We start from the raw sequence: 22,031 nt of genomic DNA, 5'->3' as shown, positions 1-22,031 counted from the left end.
ATACGAGTGATTAGTTTTCCAAACGTGCTTTTTTACATGTCCTCATGCCCAGAACGCACAGAGCAACGAGGGATTTCCTGCCCTCTGTTAACCGAGGCCTTTCTTCCCGGTGCACACGGAGCGGGCGACCCAGCCAGCCTGCGGAGTGAAAGCCACTTGCTTTGGTGCATCTCCTGTACCCGAGATGCACCCAAGAGACAGCAAAGGCCAACTCAGCTGGCTGGGGAAAGCCTGAACGCTGGATTTGCAGAAGGAAGCGTCATCGCCAACCAGCACTGCTTAGCAGACGTTCTGGCTTTAATCTCGCTTGCCAAGGCTGTCTTGGGACTGGTAGCAGAGCACCCCTCCGGCTGCGCTGACTTGAAAGAGAGAGGCTTTTCCAAGTGCATGCGATTTGATGGTTCGCTGTGTCACTGTGTGGTGTTTGGTCTTCGCTGTCACTTTGATCATGACAGTCTAACTTAGAGCTACGAGACTGTCAAAAGATCTGCCCATCAAAAGGGGATAAAATTAGAGCTGAAATTATGCTTCAGATGAATGATTGCACTTCCTTCACACAGAATCACGGCCACAAGAAACTGCCCAAATAGAAGCATCATTATTTTGTCTACCACTAGAAGACTCTTTATCTCATTTTAGGAGTTTTATTCTTAGCTGTCAAGAATTAAGTTCTGTTTAAAGCTCAGACACTGATTATGTATGTTCATAGGTATTTAAATGTGTATGTAAACACAGGCACACACACAGGGGAGAGAATATAGTAAGAAGGTTATTCAGAGCTTATCCCAACATAGTATTTTCCAAGTTTTATCTCCTAACCAAGTCTTACGGAAGACATTATAATAACGGTGATGATGAAGAGTGAGATATACTCAGAGTACATCTAATTCCTTCAAGGTCACTTCAGGCATTTTCTTATTTCACTTAAAAAAAAAAAAAAAAAAAAAAAAAACACACACACAAAAAAAACCCACCTCACTGGAAGAAATTCTGGTATTACAACATACATCTTTGGTTAGCAACTTCATCTCTGCTCTGTTCACTTATGATCTGTGCTCCTCTGCTCAGATTACATTGGGGTACATGCTTTACTTGGTAACTGATGCTATGAAGCACGAGGGAAGATATTAACCTTAAATCTCGGTTTACATTCCATTTGACGTAATGTAAATTTGCAATTATATTCAAACTTTAAAACTTACGATGCTTTTACGAATGTTCTAGGCGCGAGGATAAATTTTGATATGAACAAACAGGGAGTAAGGTGACCCTCCAGCCAGGGACCTGAGATGGACAACTCTGTTTTGTAGCAACTCCAGAGGCTTCAAAAAGTCATTTTCATCCTGCCTTGGAATAAAACCAAAGCATTGATAGTATTTACAAAAACCATAACTGTGATAAACTACATGGCTTTGAGCTTTCTCAGTGAAGGAAGGGATCTGCAAAAATAGTTTTATGGTCAGGGCATTAGCTGAGGACATGGGAGATTCAGATAAGCTTGGGATCTGCCCAATTCAGTGCAAATCTCCTCATTCCAGTTTACACTGAATTAAACAGAACTGAGAGTGAAATAGTTCTTGATTGCCAAGCCAGTCCCTTCAGTATCATATACACATGCACACCACACTCTTCTCTCCTCTTTTCTTTGCGTTCAGAAATATCTAGGTTTGATATGAAAACATGGATTTTACTTGAATTCAGTTTTTGCAAACATGCCTGAAAGTCACCCTTTACTACAAGAACAGAAATGACTGAAGTTTAAAAAAAAATTTGTTTTGCTTCAGTAAAACATGATTTTCACAAAGTTTGCTGCAGTTAATCCAACTCATTCCAGCAACACTGAATACCTCAGAACAAGTTTCTGAGGGAAGACTTATTTTACCTGAGGGAGCCTATAATTACCAGCTCTGGATAAGCTGGATATTTAAAAATATCTCATTCCTTCCTTCACATATCTACGGGTAGCCAAAAAAAGGTAAAATTCCTAAAACTTCTCATGAATGAAAAGTACATTTTATGTCACGATTTTTTTTGACAACTATTACTAAAAGTCACAAGTCTTGATCCCTTGTCTATTATCATGCTTGCAATATTACCTCTCAGTTGCAGTGTCTGATCTCTGGAACAAGGAACCACCACATTTATTTATGTTTAAAGTATCGCCTACAACTCTCTTGCTATAAAATAATACAATAAAGAGCGGCAAGAATAATAGTTCTCTTTGTTAAATACAGACACTGTGCTGACATCTTAAATTCAGTAGAGGACTAACCTACTTTTGCATTATAACTTTCCATCTGATTACAAAACATTGTGTGTAACAGTAGACTACACCCTTTTGCTCTCTTCATGTTCTAATAAATGCAAAACCCATTGTTATTATTGCTTTAATACTATATAGTGACAATGGTAATAATCAACCTGTACCTCTTCTTGACTGGTCACAGTAACTCTTTCACATTCAAATGAATTCTGAGAGCTTAATTAAATTATCAGTTTTTGAATGGAGCTTATTTTTAGTCTTCTGTTTTTCTGTCTCCTGTAGACTCCTCCTGGGAGCTGCCTTTTCAAAAAGGCCACTGCAAGAGGGAAGCAGCAGAAATGGTGTTTTCAGACTAACAACAAGGGAAAGATTTAGGAAATTCTGCTGTGCCCACTTTCAGGCGGATGAGGCCACACTGGAAACGTGGGACTGGAACGTGCCCCGCAAGCACTGCCCGTTTCCTTCAGGCTGTACTCGTGCACCGAGAAGAGCTGACTTGTTGCATGGATTAAAGGAGAAAGTAAACGGGAGCGACGAGGTGCTGCCTTGGCCAGGGATTTGTTATCTGATCCTCAGGCTCACTAAGGGGCCGGTCGAGGGTTAGCTCCGTTGCGCTGCGCTCTGGAAAACAAGCCGTGATAGACAGCTCCTGTGCCCTGACTCCCCATCTCTGCGCTCAAGTGCGCAAAATCAAGATACTCAGTGCAAACGGAAGCACTCCGAGGTGGCAGGAGGGTCACACAGCAGCTGGCCAGGACCCAGCTCCTCTCCCTCTGCTCTGCCGGCTAGGTAAGCTTGCTTAGATTGTTCTTTTAATCTAACTTCCCCCAATTTTGCTTTAACTTGTATATCAAAATGAAAGTTTTTTTTCAGGATTATAGTTATTTCAAGCTAACCTGGAGACCAAGGAAATTGGAAAGGAACTCCTAAACACCCTGCAACTTTACCTGACAGGTACAGCCAGAGTTACCGGTGATCTGAACTACAGTTACAGGAAAAATATACAACATAGGCCTGGAAGGAGCCTCACATAGCCACGCAGCCCACTCCTCTGCTTCACGACAGGAACGTTTTAACCCAGACCACTCCTGACAGGGATTTGTCTAACCTGTTTTAAAAGCCTCCTGAAGAGGGCTAGCTATTCAAATGACAGCTCCACAGCCTTTCAAGTGGCTAGTTTTTCCTAAATCTCCTTGCAATTTAAACACATTAATGCTTGTCCAATACGGACTGGTCATGGAGAAAAGTACGTTAGCCTCCCGTTTTTAGCAAGCCTTTATGTTTTGAGGACTATTATCTTGTCCATTAGTTATCCTTTCTCTTCTCAGACACTCTCTCCTCAAAGGAGGACCTTACGGCAATCAATGCTCCCGTCGCAAGCGAGCCGCGCCACTGAAATCCTGCCTCTTCCACCCCCGCGGAGCCCGCGCGGCCCCCAGCGCTGCGGTCGCCAGAGCAGTACTAGTCCTTACACAGGCAGTACAGATCATAACTCCATTCATAAACACCACGTTTTTGTAATCAAAGATACTAATGCAGTAGGTAGAGGGAAAAAAAAAAACCCACAAAAACTGACCAAATAGAAGAAAAAGGTGGTAACCCCCGCTGCTCTCTTCCTCACTGTGTTACTCAAGTGCACAGGACAGGGAAGCTGGAGAGCTGGCAAGAGATACAGTTTGCCTTAGTTTGCAGCAGTAGTCATATCACAACTTTGGTTGTTAGAGCAAGTATTTAATTCACTCCCTTCCCAAGTCTGTGAAATGCAACATGCTGTAGCCAAAGGCCATTTCATAGTCAGCGTCACCGGCAGCTCGTTACACGGGTACTCGGGGATAACAGGGTTGCTCCTACCAACTCACCTGGCCCAGGATCTGTCTTCTTAATGTGAGAGTGACACATCAAATGAAAAATACATTTGACACAGTGAACTAGATATTTTGAGATGCTTTATGTATAAGTGCACAGCTTACATCTTCAACGACAACCCACTGCTGAGCGCTGGGTGCATCCCAGCATCGCTGAAGCGCAGCGTGCACGCAGAAATAGCGCTTTCCAGCTGTGCTCTCAAGATACCGCAACTGATAGATCACAAACCATTTCATTCTGATGGACACACATCCTCGTACCTGGAACATTCCCAGAAACATCGTCTGTGGCAAGACTTTATTATGATAATTGCAAAGTTGCATTAGACTGTGTGGAGTCTGTGTAGCAACGTTAAATTAAATTTCTCATTGGCTTCAAGGCTTGCTATCTGTAATTAGTGGCTTCTGTTCTTTATTACACTGATCAGTAGTGCAGTGCTATTCATCACCACAGTCTTAGTTAATTATCCTTGCTAATGATTTTCACTGTGAAAATAATCTACAGGTCCCATTTGTAAAGATTGCTTTGCGTTAAAATTATTTGCTGGTAAGGCACCATAGTGAGCTGACAAGCTGTGGGTAGGGAGTTACTTATCCTGTAAGATGGTAGCTTAGTTGATGCATTCAAAAGAAAGGGAAGTATTATAATTTCACATTTCAGCACTGAGTTCGTGACTACTATCTGCCAGATGTGCGAGAGGGTGGGAGCGAGGTGTCACGACAGCGTGCTGCGGGAAGCTCCGTCTGAGGCAAGGATAACAGAAAAAGGAGAGTTTAAACATCTTGGCAGGTTTGAGCAAATACTTCTAGTGACTACTGTTAGTCTTCTAACAATAGCAGTAATATACATTTATATCTAAAGAGCAATACTTGCACATGACAGAAAGGGAAGCGTTTACTCTGAACTTAAACGGGGAAGAATTCACTCTGCACCGAGTGTTTTCTGCCCTGCAGGGGAAGGTCCAGCTGCGGATGTGGTTTGGCCGAGGCTGGCCGGATCTCAGAGGACTGTGGAAACTGGAGGCTCTCTGCAGCATCAGTACGGGCCCTGCACTTTACAGGCTCAAAAGCATTGGAAGTTCAAGTTCAACTATGAAGAAACTTTGACCTGTGGTGCTGAGAACCTGAGCGCTAGCAGGTTCTGGAGGTCTGCTGAGGTAGCTTTGGTTTGAAGCGAGTTGCGCTGAGCTCTGCGGAGACCTGCGCTCGCCCCTTCCCAGCCTGGAGGCAACGGGCCCTGGAGAACAGGGCAGGGGAGCCACGCCTGGGTCTTTACGTGGATCTCTGATCAAGGCTCCTTGAAAAAGGGGAAAGTCATCTGTCAGATTCAAACAAGCTTTGATTAACAGTGGATTTTGATCACCTAAAATACTTAATAGCTATAAAAATCCAAGGAGGAAATTTCTCATGCAGTGAAAATACCGGACTGCGAAGCTAAGCAGCCGCCGCCTGCCACCTGCCTTCTGCGCTCAGGTACGAGCGCTCTGCACACGCGGTGATCTACAGCATGCTCAGCATGTATGTTAGACTCAAATAGTCAAACTAATGCAATGAGGAAGAGGTGAAAGAACTGGCACAGAGCTGATGTCATTTATCTCTACAAAACATTAAAGGAGATAAGAAGGCACCACTATCACAGGAGCTATCAGGAGCCATATACATTACACTAAGAAGAGAAAGAACCTGCTAGAGTTAAAAAACTGCAATAAAAAGGACCAAGCGTGGCGACAGGTGCTTTTCAGAAGGAAGTTGTCTCTTGCGACTTCACCAAGTAAATGTGAAGTCAGCTGTAAAAATACATGGATAGGAGTGAGAAGAGGGATGACACTGCAGCAAAACAACTCCAGCCCTGAAAGCCTCTGTCAGATCAGAACCTGGGATAGTTTTGATTCTTGTCACAAAGAGCTTCACAGGTATTGCCAGGCTGCAAACAGCCATTTGGATCTTTGTGAGGTATCACATACTTGTTCAGTAATGCAAGAATCCTACAGGCTGTAAAATTTATATCCAGCAGAAATCCCCAGAGCAGGAGCCCTCATCTTTTTAATAGGGGAAAAGCCATTTTCATACGAAATAGCGTTGCACAGGGTGCAAAACATATAAACATGCTTTAGAATGAGAAGGTCACATAGCAAGTAGCATTGATTAACAGCTATCATATATTACGCACCTTTAGGATGACTGAGCTTTTAGAATTAAAACACCAAAACAGATGCTCTTTGAGTACTTCTACTGAGCCTTAGCACATACGCTCATCTGCTTTTGTCTCCCATAAAACTGATTTTCATTCACGGCATGTGCCATATCTACCACATGCAGACCACAGTAAAGAAATTTCCACAGTACCGTGGGATACCAGGGACTGAGTAGCCCTACCATAAAATTTAGTGCTCCACAAATAAAATGGCTGTATTGTCAGTGACTTTTCACTGCCACAGAGCTGCAAAATTCCTGCAATTAGTCCTTTTATTTACTGTAAAGCATGTTAAGGAAAAGCCTGCCCTTCCACCTCTAACTACTGAAGACCAGTGATTTCACTGTATAGAGGCTGAGGCAAATAGACAACAGTAGCAGTCTCTTTAGGAGAGGGAGCTAAATAAATGCTGCCCCCTTTTTTAAGATCCCTCTGGGGTGTCGGGGAAGGCTCTGGCGGGGGCTAAGTGCTTGGTGCGACTCAGCCTGGACCACACACCAACTCGCTCATCCTAGATCTGTCCACTGCCCAAACTGATACCTTGGCTCAGGTGCTTAATTTTCCCTGTTGAAAAACACTCAAAAATAAATATGTTTATACTTCTATATGTTTTCTCTCTTCAACTGCTGGGAGCCAAATGAAGTGTGATGTTGATTTCAATCTACTTTGCATAAAATACACAAAATAGACCTTTGCATTTCCAGCACTGGAAACGGCGCTGAATGAAAACTGTTGTCAGCAGAGGCTCAGGGTCTGCATCTCCCTGGTAACTGGTTGATTGTGTCTTTCTGATGGTAGCAAGCTGTCAGGCTTTACTCTCCCATCTGTGCCAGGGAGCAGCAACACTAGCTGGTCCTTCTCAGGGGGCTCAGGTGGGCCGCTGCTGCTGCGGCAGCTGCCTCCTCGCAGGGCGCAAGGATGGGCTAACTAATACGCTCCATGTAGGACAATCGCATAGAGAGTGCCGGGCACATAGGACGCAGGCTTCAACTCCACCAGGGGAAGAGCAGCTTTACATACTGTTTTCAGTACACTAGACTTTCAGGAGGCATGAGTCAACATCAGCTCACAGTGTGTAAAATCAGAGCTTGAATACATAGCATAGTTACTCCTCCAGCTCCATCCTAAGAAGTTAGTTGCTTTTTCTCCTACAAGTGCCCCAGGAGCTCCCCTAGAGCTTCCGTGAGTTTAATTCAAGCCCAGCCAAGCCCACATGCAGCAGTACTGCCCTTCAGTGCTCTTAGTTCTTTTACCTCCCCGGTACTCACCTCACCATTTGATTTATGCATGAGCATCATCCTTCCTCCCAATCTCCTTTTAATTTAGGACTGCCAAATGACTACAACAGATGAAAACATACCTAATACAGTTACACAAGAACAACTACTTCTTACATAGTGTAACGTAGAGAGTGTTTGTGAGCAATGCTGAAGCACAGATAATAAGCTATAGGAATGCATACGAGAAGATCAAAAAGTCGTGCCAATAGTTTGCATAGAGGGAAAAGGGAGCAATGACAGACCTCCTGCGGCTCCTGCAGCAATACATTTCAAGCATGACTTGCAAGGATGAACATTTTCCAAATGTTTCAGTTGTGAAGGCAGATTGACAGGTAAGCCAGGCTGCTCTGACCTTAGAGTGGGGAGGGGGGAAGATGAGCGGGAGAATTCAGACTGTATCTATCCCACGGCTCTATGGTTTGGCAGGGCTAAGCAGAATATACTGTTCTGAGAGTCAAACAAGGCATTTTGGCCTATAATACAGGACATAAAGGCTAACAGCACTGAATTATAAAGCTGGGAGTGACATTCAGCAGCCATCTCTGCTTGCAGTGCTCCGCAGTAGCTGGCATCGGAGCTTGGGCCTTTTTAATGGCCTTTGCCAAGACAGTTCAGCTGCAGCATTAAGTAGTACAAGAGAAGGGGGCCTGACAACAAGCCTAATTCTGCTTGTGCAGTGCTCCAAACTCCTGCTTCCACCAGATTCATACCTACGCAGCTGAACACAAGCTTTGACTGAACCCTAATATAATTTCAAAATGTTTCAGTAATAGTTTCCCCCTTCTTATTTCTCATAAGAAATTGCCTTCCAGTTCTGTCTAGGATTAGAAGCCCAAAAAAAAAAAAAGAATTACAGAATTACGTTATGTTTATGACTCCCCAAAGGCCATTATTACTAATGATCCTTTTTTATCTCCTGTCTCTCAAGTGGTGTCAAAGACCATGGAGTGTAGTTAAGCTACACTGACTCCATTAAAAAGAAAAAAAAAAAGAAAGTTTAACACTTTCAGGTAGTTCTTAAATTAGGCTCTAGATGATTATTTTACCTGACCTCTTTGTAGTATGACAAGTTTTTCTAGTAGCATGCATTTTTAAATTTATTTTGGTTTTGAAATTAGTCAAGAATTTAACTATTCCCCTAACATTACATGAGTCCATCACATTTGCTGAAAAGTATAAGGAGCTGCCAAAGTAATGACAACAGTGAAGGGAAAATAGTGCTTAAAATGTTCTTGTTATATATAGCTTAGTTGTTTATCAATAAATGGCAGCTGTGGATAAATAAAGTAGGTCTGAGCATTTCCAAAGACAACTGGTGGCTTCCATTACCGATAAGTGAAATGAAAGGGATTCGCAGTGAGATAGCTAAGATATATTGGTTGAGAAAGTTATTAGCTTTCCTTCTCCTGGTAAGTCATGGAAGGAGGCTGCCATTGACAATACAGCAGATGAAAACCTATGAGAGGTGACAAGGTGGAAAAACAGCAAGCAGTCAACAGACTATCAATTTACCGCAGGGGGTCTAGTGACTGTAACGGCGTCACACATCACATCATCTAATAAAGTCAGCTTCCACCTACCTGCGGGGAGATGATAACCTTTCTTCCCCCTCCTCTCCTTGTTATATTTTTAGAGTGATTAATTTTGAGCTGGATATAGCGTGCCAGATTAAAAAGAGAACAACAGAAAACAGTTCATATTTAAGCAAAACTAGGGCTATTAATTAATCTCCCTCTGCTCTGACAAGTGCCTTGATTTCAACACACCCGGGATAACGACAAGATGGCCCACGCTAACTCCCAAGAGAGAGGAAGATAAAACTCAAAAACCCACCCCGAGCCCGGCCTGCGCCCGAGCCGCAGCAGGGGAAGACGGCAACGCACGGAGGCCCAGACCCGTCTCCCGGGGCCGAGGGAGGCCGCAGCCGCGGGCAGCCACCTCCTAGCGCCTTCAGCCGCCGCGCTCGGCCTGGCGCCTCCCTGCCCGCAGACCGGCAAGGGAAGGTTTCGGCGCGGCAAGTCAGCGGCGCTCAGGGCCGCCGGCCAAGGCGGGAGCGTGGGAAGGGGCCCTGGCTCTGCCGGCCACCGCACGCAGCTGCCCTCGCGCTGATCCTGCCAGGAGCCAGCGCCCGCCAGGGCAGCGGTGCCGCGGGGCCGTGGCTGAGCACGCCCGTGACTGAGCACGCCCGTGACGCCACCGCCAAGCGTTCTGTTTTTCGCCTGCTGCCGAGCTGAAGCAACCAGATGAGATGAGCAGGATACGTCGTAGCAAAAATAACAGTCAGCGTTTTTAACTTTGTTTTGAATTCTGCAGTAGCGATGAGAGCACCGCCAGAGCAGGGAGGGGAGTCGGGCAGCGAGGGAGTTAAAGGGGAAGCAAATGGATCCAGATCGGTAGAGGCTCTTACCGAGAGCCAGCAGTCCCACGGCGGGGGGACTCTGCTTAAGGGGCTTTAGGTACTCTGAAACTTCTTGGTCAGGAATGCTGTTAAACTACAAAATTAAGATGATAATCTCTGTTCTCTGAATCTGCTTAACTTTGGAGGGCCAGGAGACCTTGTGGAAAGGCGTGAAGAAATACCCTCCCAGACTAACTCTCACTTAACCTGTGGTTGGAATAAACTTCTTGATGTGAAACAACTACACCCCGGCTGCAGAGACGGGTTTTCTGATGGAGTCGACACGAAGTGACGCACCTCTCCGCGGAGGCCGGCCAAGCAACGGCAGCTCGCAGCAGCCGGAGAGCTGGCCCAAACGCCCTCACCTGGCGGGCAGTGCAGCATGCTGCACTTTAAATAGATTATACTTTAAAATATTTTATTGGACTTGAGCAACAGTTCAGGCTCACATCGTCTTTCTTTCAGTCCAAGCTGGTGATGACACCATTTTCCCAGCTACACGAAACACCACGAACTCCCAGTTACAGTGTCTTTGCAAGACGGGCCCATAGGATTAGCCGGGCTGCTCAGCAAGGAAAGCTGCAGCCAGACCACAGCCAATACAAGCGGCCACAGTAGAGGAAAGATGCAGCGAGCCAAACGGTCAAGTCCAGATCACATGGATCACTATTTGGAGAAATGTGCTTTTTTCTTTCCATGGTACAACCTCTTTAAGTATTCCTGTTCAATAAGGACTTTTTTTTTGTTTGGTTGCTTTTTGTTTTTCTAAACCCTGCAGCAATGAGAGGGCGATAAAAGACTGTCTGAGCTCCCATAACTGCTAAGCAGCCGCAAGCGAACGACTCTGCGCAGAGCGCGCTGGCGGAGAACCGCACCAAGGGCCCCAGCCGGGGCGGCCGCCACGCCGCGCAGCCCGCTGATCGGGGCCACGAACGGAACAAGATCAGAGCTGCCCTTTGGTCTGCGCTGCCTTCTCGCTTCCTGCGTGTTACCCTCCTCCTTTCAACGGCTTTAGACAGCATTTATTGGGAGTGTACTTCTTGTTACTGAAAAAGTAGTTTAATAGATGTGGGGGAAAATAAATAGCAACCTTTGTAGCCATAAGGTAACAGCATATTTTAGGTAACAGTACAAATTACTAGAATCCGTTAGTTGTTTCCTCTTCGAAATAAGATTCTCCAATGTGAAATTCTTCAGCACATTAATCCTTATTATTGTTTCATATATGACATGTGTACAGGGGCTTTGCTCCAGTAAACTGTGTTTTGTTTCCTCCTGTGCTTGTACCAAACCAGCTTATTTTCATCTTGCCGGGTCACCTTCCTTTGTTCTGAATTAATATCTAATAGGAGGTAATGTGGGCAGAATAGCACATTGTCATAATAAATTGATATTTAATAGTATATAGATCAGTGCTAGGGTTTCATATCCATCTTCTGTCAGCTGTAGCAGGGCTCTGAATTAGAAGCAGGGTTTTGAGGGATTTTTTTTAATGACTTGGAAACAAGACAATTATAGTCTATATGCTTATTGTCGCATTGAAAAAAAGAGGATTTCTCAGGTTCTGCCCTCTCCAGTAACGCTCCGACTTGAAGACGGTCTTGTAAGTGGGATGCCCTCACAGGGCAAGAGGTGAGACGAGAGCTGGAGCACAGGCTGCCTTGCTGTATCAGCACTATCACAGGCTGCACAGCGGTACTTTACCTTGGACAGCTGGACAAATCCCACCCAGCTTTTATATTTAATATGACACAGAGGTCTGGGCGTGCAGGGAAGGCAGGTCAACTGATCTCATGGAAGAGGACAAAGACGACTGGTGCAGAATTTGAAGCAAAGAAGAATGGGGTTAATGTTAGATCTTAGCATTAGGCTTATGTTGTAAAGCCTAATGCTTACTGCAGGTAAAATTGAAATGATGAGCTCCTTCAAAACGCAGAGACATCAGAAAAGCAGATCAACGCGTTAGCTAAGAAATAACACAGGCCCTGAAGTACCGTTTGCTCAGTTAAGATGACACATCCTGCCTACGGACAGGGCGAAGCAGGAGAAGGGTAAGGCCCAAGGAAGTACCAGGAAGAGTTGTGACGTTACGTCTTCCACAGTTTGCACCGTCTCATGCATGGCTTCCCTGCTGCTATTTGTGCTACAGGACCCTGGTCTTCCGAGTCAGACGGCAGCCTAGGCAACTACAGGTTTGGCTTCACTGTTTTACTCCTAGCCTTAACTTAGGCACTTAAAAAAACGACCCACAAAGGAAGACAAATCAGGAATACATTTATGAAAACAGAAAAGCCCTAAGCATTTACAACACATGTTCTGTTCATCTCGCTTTATCTTCTGCTGCTGCAACTGCAATATGTGGCAGAATCGTGAACAGCCGCACCGAAACGGGAACGAGTACCGTCCTCCCCACCTGCAGACAGAGCGGGGACGGGGCACGGCTGCCATCCCAGCCCTGGGCACACTCCAGTCTCACAAGTTTCAAAATATTTTCTTTTAGCATTTAACTTTTTAACATGAAGCAAGGTATTTTCATACTACTACAAACAGAATTTCCAAGCTAAATGAAAAGGTTAAGCATGCTCATAAGTGACCAGGCCCGCAGAGCACCATATTTACTCAAGGTATTAGTGTCATTAAAACTTTAAGAGTGTTAAAAAACACAGAAAAATATTTATATTTCAAAAAAAAAAAAAAAAAAACCCGATTATTTTCCTGTAATTTTCTAGTCCAGAAAGCTGCCATATTAAACAAATATCATCTGTTAAAGTTTAATGGATATCTGTCACATCATTAGATGGCATATCTGCAACTCTGTGATAGAACTAAATTAATCTAAAACTAATGATGGAACTGCACAGTCATTTATACCACAGCCTTTGACAAAAAGGCAGAGATGTCTGTCAAATATTACTTTTCAAGAAAGAAAATTGTTTCCACAAAGCCATTTTCCAAGATACACTGAAGCACTAAGTGACTGCTTAGCAAAGTGTTTTCCTCTATAACATTTTCAGAATGCACCTTATTAATGATATGCACCTTTTAACAGTTAATTGTGCTTTTCTGAAGTTACTGATTATAACGACGTCACTAAACTTCAGAAAGTCTTGCGCTCAAAATCAAGACATCCAGACTAACTCAAGGCTTACAGTCCGAGCTGCTACGGCAGCCCTCTTGCTGGGGAGACAGACCCTTCTCACCACTTCTGCGGACACGCACAACTGGGAAAACTCTGAAGTGGCCTATAGTCATTTTTAACTGATTAGCTGCAAAACATACAAACGACTGAAACGATCGACTGCTGTGTTTGCTTTCAGAATGACAAAGCCCTTATAATTATGTAGGCCAACATATTTCTATTTACATTTAAGTTACGATTACAAAGTTAAATCCTTTTTACAGTGCTTTTGCCCTTTGATTGTTGTTCTTCATCTCATTGTTTTAATAAGGCTAGATAATATGAAGGAGAGCAAATATAATACGTAGATGCCAACAAGTAATTCCCCTCATATATTAAAGCAGAGTTCTCAAGTTACAAACAGACTATCAAAAAAGCTGGGTTATTAGGCTCCCCTGCTCTTCTGGAAACTTTGCACTACTTCACTGGATAAGCAAGATGATAAGCAATTCCTTCAGCTGAATTTGTCAGTTTATCATCATCAAAAACATAAAAGAAAACAAAAGTCTTTACCCCTGAAGTCCCTCAAAAAGAATTCAAAAGAGCAGGAACAATAAGAAAAGCATAGATGTGTCTGGCTAGCAAAGTATTTCTGACTCATCCTTACTGTGACAGTGATGTTCTTATATCAACATCTAAGAAATGGCATATAATGATCTGTGCTTTCAGAGATGAAAGGAAAACAAATGTAATAAGTACTAAATAGGAGGAGGACAATATGGGAAACTTGTTAAGTGCTGCTTACAAAAGACACACTTGTCTGATTTGTGTGGCTGACTTACCTGCTTTGATAGAAGAGCCACAGTTATGCTAACCTGGAAGAAAACTAAAGGCTTTACCATGCAAGGATACCGCTGCCCTGCTGCCTGGTTCAGAGGAAACTGGTCCCCCTTGAACTCATTGGATACACTGCAAGTGCTAGTGCATGTAATAAAAAGAAATAATTTCACTCAAAGCACTAGTTCTGTTTTATTCTCCCTTTTTTATAGTGACCAGAACAACATAACGGGGATATCTGGAAGAGTATATTATTCCCTTCTGCTTACTCTTTTGCCAGTGCTTAACATTTGAAGAATGATGCGGCAGGAAGGGTTGCCAGGGCGAGAAATAAGCAAGATGCTATGTGAATCTCTCTTCAGCTTTTGGTTTTTTACCCTTACACAGTTAATAAGTCTCCAGATTAAATGAGAGTTAAATGTCTAAACATTTTTGAGGATCTGGGCACTTGTTTTCAGAGCTGCTTTGAGCCAGTAACAGAAATACAGCTATGCCCTTAATTCAATACAATGCAATGAGATTTTAGTAGCCTAACGAGCTAGATGAATGTTAGGTATAAAGGAATGATCTGTCGGGTATCTGAAGTGACAACACTGATTTGGTATGGGTCATTCTTTGCTTAGCGTTTGCTCCTGTGCTCATTTGTCGTTCGTTACGCAATGTTTCAGCCCCGTGGCAGGTTGCCTGGTGGGGTCACTCGCGCGAGCGCCCGCCCCAGGCTCTCCAGGACGGCATCGAGCTCCCTCCTTCCTCACTGAACTTAGAGATACCTGGTAGTTTCAAATAACATTGTTTTCTATGGAAGCATAAACCAAGAGATGTGCATAAACACAAGCCCTAGACTTCGTCAAGACTTACACTGACATACATCAGCACAGAATTTATCTTTTATTAAGCTCTACTGGTGGCAGGAGCGATTGCGTCTGGCCCTTCTTACGTTGCTTTCCTCATGTGTTTTCTTCTCTGGAGTTTTCCAGCGTTTAAAGGACACAATAATAAAAACCACACCAAGGAGGGCTCAGAGCAGCACAAAACTCGCAGTACGCACTCCCACACTTGCTCAGCAACGGCGAAACCCCGCGGGACCGTGCCAGCCAGGCGAGACACCCACAGCTTGCCAGCGACAGCCCACGACACCGCGCGATGGGATCAGCTACGAGGTCAGCGCTCTGCAGTAAAACTGCAGTAAACCCACTCCCTGGCATTAAACTTGTCTTTCTCATGTGGCAGGATGAAAAGGTGCATCATAGCTATAACCCGGGGACGGTGGCTTTGAAGGAAACTATTTCCACTGTCAGCGGAAGGAAAGCGCGGTGTGCTCGTTACGGCGTTATCTGCCTCGAGGTAGACGCTTCGGACCGTACCCTGGCTGCAGGACAACTGCCTAATTAGCACTCTGAGCAGTGGAGAACAGATTTGCTTCCTAGCAAGCAAGAGCCTTGGCACAATAATGCTGGATTTTTATGTCTAGGTCACCCAAATGACTGTAAATGACCTCCTCGGTGCCAACATCAGATCAATACAACATTACGTATCAAAATAGTAAATAGCTCGATCAAATCACTCCAAGTCTACAGATAAACAGATGAGAAACTGGGTTTTTATGGCCTGAAAAGAAATAACAGACCATGATTCTACATTAAGCACTTTCCTACTAGCTGTGTTTCCCCAGCAATTCAAACAGTAAAACACACTGAATTAGGTGATGCTAAGAAAAAAATATTCTATTCACAGACTGAAAATATCTTCACATTCAATAGGCTCATTAAGATTATGAAAATGTACATTTTTTTTCCATCCATTAGAAGTTATATTAGATCCTTAAGGATTAGACACCTGCCTCCCACTACCACTGTACACCAGCTGTGTGCTTTTCCTCACGCGCGAGACTCGAGCTCACAGAGAGCACACCAACGGCAGCGGGAAGCGAGCGCTTCGGGGCAGACCGCGCTGCTGAGCAGTGCCGTGCCGCGCTGCTGCCGGGATGCGCACGACCTACGGGACAACGGGTTTGCCAGCACCGACGGCTCAGGTCTCAAACAACCCTTTTGAAACAGATCTGTAAAAACAAGGTCCTCGTCCTAGAAATGAGGGAGTAAGACATCTGTTTAGGACTATCACTGCCCTTCTCCGATACCTCTTTCATCTGCCTCCCCCGTAAGTAATCCATCCATCTTCCTGCCCTGGTAACAGCATTTTAAGTTGCTAAGACAACGGCAGCAGAATTTAGCTGCTTCTTCCCAAGGACGTGGCTGCAAAGCAGCGCATCCGAACGTTATGCAGGGCGGCATGAAAGAGCACCCATGGCGTTTGCCTTCGGTGCCACAGGCTGCACGGCTGGTCGCGTGCCCTTGCAGCAAGGGCTGTCACAGCTGGGGCAGGGTGACTGGGACCTGGAAAAACTCAGGGCTAAGTGTCATAGGACGTGCTGTGCTTTCTGAAGGCAACTTCTGTGTGCTCCCAGAAGCAGACTGGCTGTACGCAAGCAGGGTCCTGGCGCTGGGCGCTGGCTGGCCTCTTCCAGTTCTTCACACATTGCTCTGTTCTAAATGAACTAAAGTTTCTGTCTTCCAACAACGGTCATATCTTGTCTACAAAAATGTCTCATAGCCTGACTTTAGCAGGCTCCCCACGCAGGTCGATTAACTTTGATGATGCTTCCGTGTTCACTTGTTTTCCAGGTCAAGCACAGTTGGAGCCAAGCCTGTTGCTGTGCTGAAAGACTGTGCACGCACAAGGAGGAATCAGCTGCCTGCCCAGTCCACCGGGAAGCACCTACGGAGCGGCTCTGTAGCAGGGAGAAGGAAGTGCTCTGCGGGAAGCTGCCTGTTGCAGCGTGCCCAGCTACAAGGCACACGACTGTCCAGCCGGCCCGGGGAGCAGGGTTTTGGGGCTGCGTGGGAGCAGCCTCGGTGCCCGAAGCGACCCCGCTGCAAGGGTGCGGCTCTCACGCAGAGCTGCTGCGCTCCCCTTGGCCGTTCTCCCTGCCACACCACATCACAGGTACTCCTTTCCGCAGGAGTAGGTGAGCTGCCAAGCTAGAACAGTTAAGGAAAATTATACTTGAACTATTCTGTCAGTCCTTATCACTTCTCCTTATGAAGACTGAAATGTCAGATGAAAATATGTCAAATTTAAACAAATGCAACATACATTTGTTATAAGGGTAAATTATCTTCCCAATTAAATTTAACAAGTGATGATCTGGATTCTTCATCACATTAAGTATTTGAATCCATTTAACCTTCTAAAAATTGTATCCTAGCTTAATTAGAAGTGATGAGCCTCACATAGGAATTGTTAGGTGAAATTTCTACGGCACATACAATGCAGGAAGTCTGACTAGCTGATCATAATAGTCCCTGCTGGACTTAAACTTGTGCAGGGAGTGCTCATGTAACACATATTCCATTACTAGGCTTAAGATTTCAGCCTCCAGTGCATTCAGCAAACCTTTGTCGACGGCCTTTTACAGGCAAACCTTGCACTGTTGAACTGATGGAAGGGTGAATTCCTGAAGCCCAGGAGAAACGGTATTTTGGGATATGGTGGCACCAAGTTCCACACATGGAGAACAGCTGGGACAAAACGTAATTTCAAGTGTAAACGTGCCCTTCATACCTCACACTGTGAGGTTATTCTCAGAATGGTCTTATACTCCATTTGCTCCTTGTTTCTTTCAATCCCTCTAAAAAGCTTATATCATCAGGAATTGCTATAAACTTAGTCTGATGATGAACCAAGACAAACCAAGATTGGCTTAATCAGAAATCCCCTCCCAAGCAGGGAACCAAAGCAGCATCCCCGAAAGCAGGGGATGTGATGGAGCAGGACAGGCTGAGGGATTCCCTTATCTGCAGGAAGGCAATTTAAGCCAGCAGGCAGAGGCTCACACAGCCTTTTTTTCCAGAAATCACGTATTGGTGTACTGTATTTACATTACTGCATCTTGCCACGCATTCAGAGGCCACGGGAAACAAAGTGGGGACCCCCTGCCCACCTCGGCTCCCCAGAGGAGTCGGCCAAAATCCTTCCAAAGGCTCCCTGGAGGCATGGCCCCTCTTCCTCTCTCCTCCCCACATCTTGAGTAGCAGCTTAAAAGTCACAGTACGTGTCTTTGTATTTTGATGATCTCACTGTTTTTGGCTGCCTAACATCAGTACTTCTTTTCCTAGAAAGCTAAAGAGCCTTAGCTGCTGTGATGAACTGGACCGCTTGCACTCCTGGTGAAAGTGCAACAAAACAACGCTCAGAGTGCTTACTTGTCTAGGCTATACGTTCAAATACTGTCCTCAAGGGCACAGGAGCAGCCTGGAGGGAGATTCACTAAATTAGTATTATTTGTCATGTTTGGTACAGGAGTAATACACTGTTCCTGTAACTTGCTTCCTTCATCTCCACTAACAACAATGTTAATTTCAGCTCTAAATATCAGAGATCAAATATATTTTAAATACTAGTTTACTGCACAACTACAACCTGACCTTATTGTAATAAGACTCGACGGTTTTGTTTTGAACACATCAGATTATTACAAAACTGCTGTTTGTGGTTCACACGGGTGTATGCTTCAGCTGACCTGTGCTCAGACAAAACGCTAGGACTCAATAAGTAATCTTCTGCACCGTGTTGTTAAAGCAAGAAAAAGCTCTGACATTCTTACTGGCACTCCCAAGAAGAGCTAGTGAAAAGACTTCCAGCCTTTGGGGGAGGTGATGGTTCACTCTTTAGCATGAGGAGGCTCAAAAGACAAAAGCAATTATCTGCGAAGATACTAATTTATCCTGATAGTTTTAATAACAGCAGAGCTTTTCTCTTAATGTCACTTCTGCTGTGTTACATTCTTTTCATTGTACAAAGAAAGGTTAATTGTTAAAGTTACACTTCGGAACAGAAAATAAGGTTAAAGATGGTATCTAGCTTCTGATACTCTGTTTAACAGCCAGCGCAAGCCAGTAGAGTTTCATTAGGCACAAGAGAAGAGAACCTGGGGAGCAATGCACAGCAAAGACAGAATATGCAAAAAAAAGAAAAAGAAAAAAAAGAAACTCTGACTAAATGGGTCGAATCACACGCAATTAACATTAAAAAGGATAACATCACAATAAGCCAAATACAGTGCTGATTTCTAAGCAATTAAAGGCAGAAATTGCTCTAAACCACTGTTTCCCATTTCTTTCAACACAATCCTGACATCAATAATCTTTATTTCTCTCTTGGTTTTGTTCAAGCCCTCAGAGAAAACCTATCGGGAAAATAAGAGGTATGAAAAATCAAATAGATTAGTTACATCAGACTTGATTCTCTTCCTTTCAGCACTGCTAAAGAATTGGAGTTACTTATTGAGTTCTACTAATGGCAAGTGGTGTAAAGGAAGAAGAGATTCGCCTCTTTCTGATTCACCCTGGAAAGAAATCAATGACAGAAAGTTTTATTTGATGAAACTTCTCTTTCCCCCCCCCCCCCCCCCCTCAGTTTCCAGCGTGCCCATTATCTCCCTCCAGTATTCATTGCCGTTACTTTATAGCTTCCATTCTGAGCTGCCTTCAGCATCTGCTTCTTCATATCAGTTCTCTTTACATTCTGGCTCCTTTTCTTTCAGTATTTGGGCCCTAATTTTTCTGTATAATTTTACTTGGCTGTAGGCTCCAAATTAAGACAGATTGTCCCTCTTGTCATTCAGATGTGCCGCATAGTCTTACTGTCCCAGTCTAACTTGGCTGACGTTTCATTAACGCTGAACCACGTTTTTCTTCCTTCTTTGCACTGCATTTATCACCTTGCTGTTTTATGAAGCTCTCGAGGGTTAAAAAAACCCAACAACCCAAAATAAAAAACCACCAAAACCTGCCTAACATCACTGTACTCTTTTCTTTCTGCTCCCTTTCCCCCTTCCAGCGTCTCCTTTTACTCTAATCATTAATATAATTTCAAATTCTTTATCTTGATGGCAAGCTTTAAGATACTTACGCCTGGTCAAAAACACAGAGCAAGCTATTCCTGTTTCTATACATAGTAGTTGTCATTATTCATTCAGATTCCTCAAGTTCTTTCATCAAAACAAGCCTCTTTCTTTATCATCTGCTAACCCTAGGAAACTAAGCCCCCTGGGAGCTCATCTATTCTGTGAACTGCTGTCTCAGATGTGCCTTTATTCCTTATTTTCACAAAAATAAAAGAAAAGTTGCAGGAGCTTTATCAGTGAAAAATCATGAACCCTTGTGAGTGTTTTTAGACAAACAGAGAGAGAAAGAAAAAAAAAAAAACCCCACACTTGTTAAAGTGTTCAGGAAGCAACATATGGGCAGCCCTGTTTACAAGAGATTCTCGCCTTGCCTCCCAGCAAGTTTGCATGCAACACCCTAAGTGAAAGTCCTTTTATTTGGCTAGCTGTAATCATTATGATCCTCACTTTTTCCTCAAAAAAGAGAGCTCATAGAAGTTACACTTCTCCAGCTACCCCCAGAAAATGGACAGAACTAAAAACACACCCAACCCCCCAAACATACATTTAAAACATATCTTTCTTCGGAAGCAGGAATTTAATCTGAATTTCAAGGGTGGCAGGATAATTAGCTTAAGAAAACACATGCTTTCATTATTGAATTTAGCCACAGGAACTGTCAGCAGCATCACCTGAGTGATTTATATGCAGACAACGGTAGAAAGAAGTTATAGTGAATACTGAGGGATCTAAGCTTAAACAAATACAAGCTTCATCCAGGTGAACAGCCCTGAGGTAGAGTGTGACCAAAGCGTGGGCTCATTCCACAAATGGAGAAGACATAGGAGTTGCACCAAACTCACCACCCTAACAGACTGGCAACCACCTTTTAGGGCACATTCCATCCCCACCATATCTCTTAAGTTCCTCCCTCAGTTACACCTTTAAAGTCAAATAAAACACATCCATAACAGCCCTCATGCAACCCACCAGGCTCTAGCACGCATCATCACGCGGGAAACGCTCCCTCGACACCTCAGTGCTGCACGTTCACTTCTAGCATCGTCCCTTTGATCAGTGGGACAAAGCCACGGAGGGGCAAGAAGCAGCACCGGGGAAGAAGATGAGGAAGCGCCATTATCAAAGTGGTTTTAAGAGACAGCCAGGAAATCCTCACACAAGTGTAAAGGTACTCCAGGTTACCCCCTTCTCCATTCATTTACCTGAGAGCCAGGCTGGATTTAGGCTAGACTCCAGGGAGCATAATTACAATAGAAAACCTCTCTGGTTCACCATCAAAGAATGAAACAAAACAAAACACCACACACAGAACAACAGAAAGAAACCTCAAGCTTTCCTTAGAGCTTAATGTGACTCTTTCATATTTTTCTCAGTATCACTCTGCAAACATTGGAAACTACAGAGGGACTAATTCATAAAATAGCACAGCTGAGCTCAGAAGCAGAAAATCACAAAATAATTGCATGCAAATACCTTTAGAAGACAACAGCCACTGGAAAAGTCCAGAAGCCCAGGCACCTTGCATAGGCCCTTGCTGGTTCCCAGCTCCCGCAGGAGTCACTGACACAGGTCCCATGTTGGCAGCTTGGAGATGACCTGGACATGATTTGCAGGCTCCTACAGCTGAGGGACTTGGGCATGCTTTTGGACCTTAGCAGCAGCTGGTAGACAGTTAACTTCAGATTAAACGAGAAGGCAGGGCTGACCTGCAGTCTGCAATCAGGGGAACCTGCAAAGAAAGGAGAAAATAAGGTAATTCACTAGCATGTTTGCTTGGGAAAGGGAGAAAGAATTCCCCAGCACAGCAGGTCTGTGATAAGAAACAGCCTGGGGGTTGCACTCCCTTGGCCCACTTTTCATCGCTTCCCTGCAATTTAGCTATTTTGAATGCATATAGATAGAAAGATGTCATCTCCACATCAGGAAGACTGCCTCTGCTACTGGGAGAGCATATGTCTATTTTTGTTATGGTTATAACTTTATCACTGCCAGTTTCCCTGCTTGTTGCATCTCTTGTGTTCCCAATTAGCACTGAGGGCAATGAATGCCAAATGCAAATTTCTATGTGCCACTCTCTGACCACTCACAGTAGGCAACTGGCCCTATTGGGT

At 44.3% G+C, this 22,031-nt stretch overlaps 1 long non-coding RNA gene across 1 annotated transcript in view; it reads right to left on the bottom strand.

Moving 5' to 3' along the window:
• LOC112979373 (uncharacterized) overlaps positions 1 to 21,644 on the bottom strand; it is a 179,748-nt gene extending 158,104 nt beyond the window's left edge. Inside the window, exon 1 of the long non-coding RNA XR_003258216.2 lies at positions 21,394 to 21,644. This is a non-coding gene — a long non-coding RNA (uncharacterized LOC112979373). The remainder of the gene's footprint in view (positions 1 to 21,393) is intronic.
• Between the last annotated feature and the right edge of the window lie 387 nt (positions 21,645 to 22,031).

Source organism: Dromaius novaehollandiae, chromosome 7 (assembly GCF_036370855.1).
Source record: "Dromaius novaehollandiae isolate bDroNov1 chromosome 7, bDroNov1.hap1, whole genome shotgun sequence".
Classification (NCBI taxonomy): Eukaryota; Metazoa; Chordata; class Aves; order Casuariiformes; family Dromaiidae; genus Dromaius; species Dromaius novaehollandiae.
The sequence above is the reverse complement of the archived record's forward strand: the minus strand, read 5'-3'. Positions and strand labels throughout refer to the sequence as shown.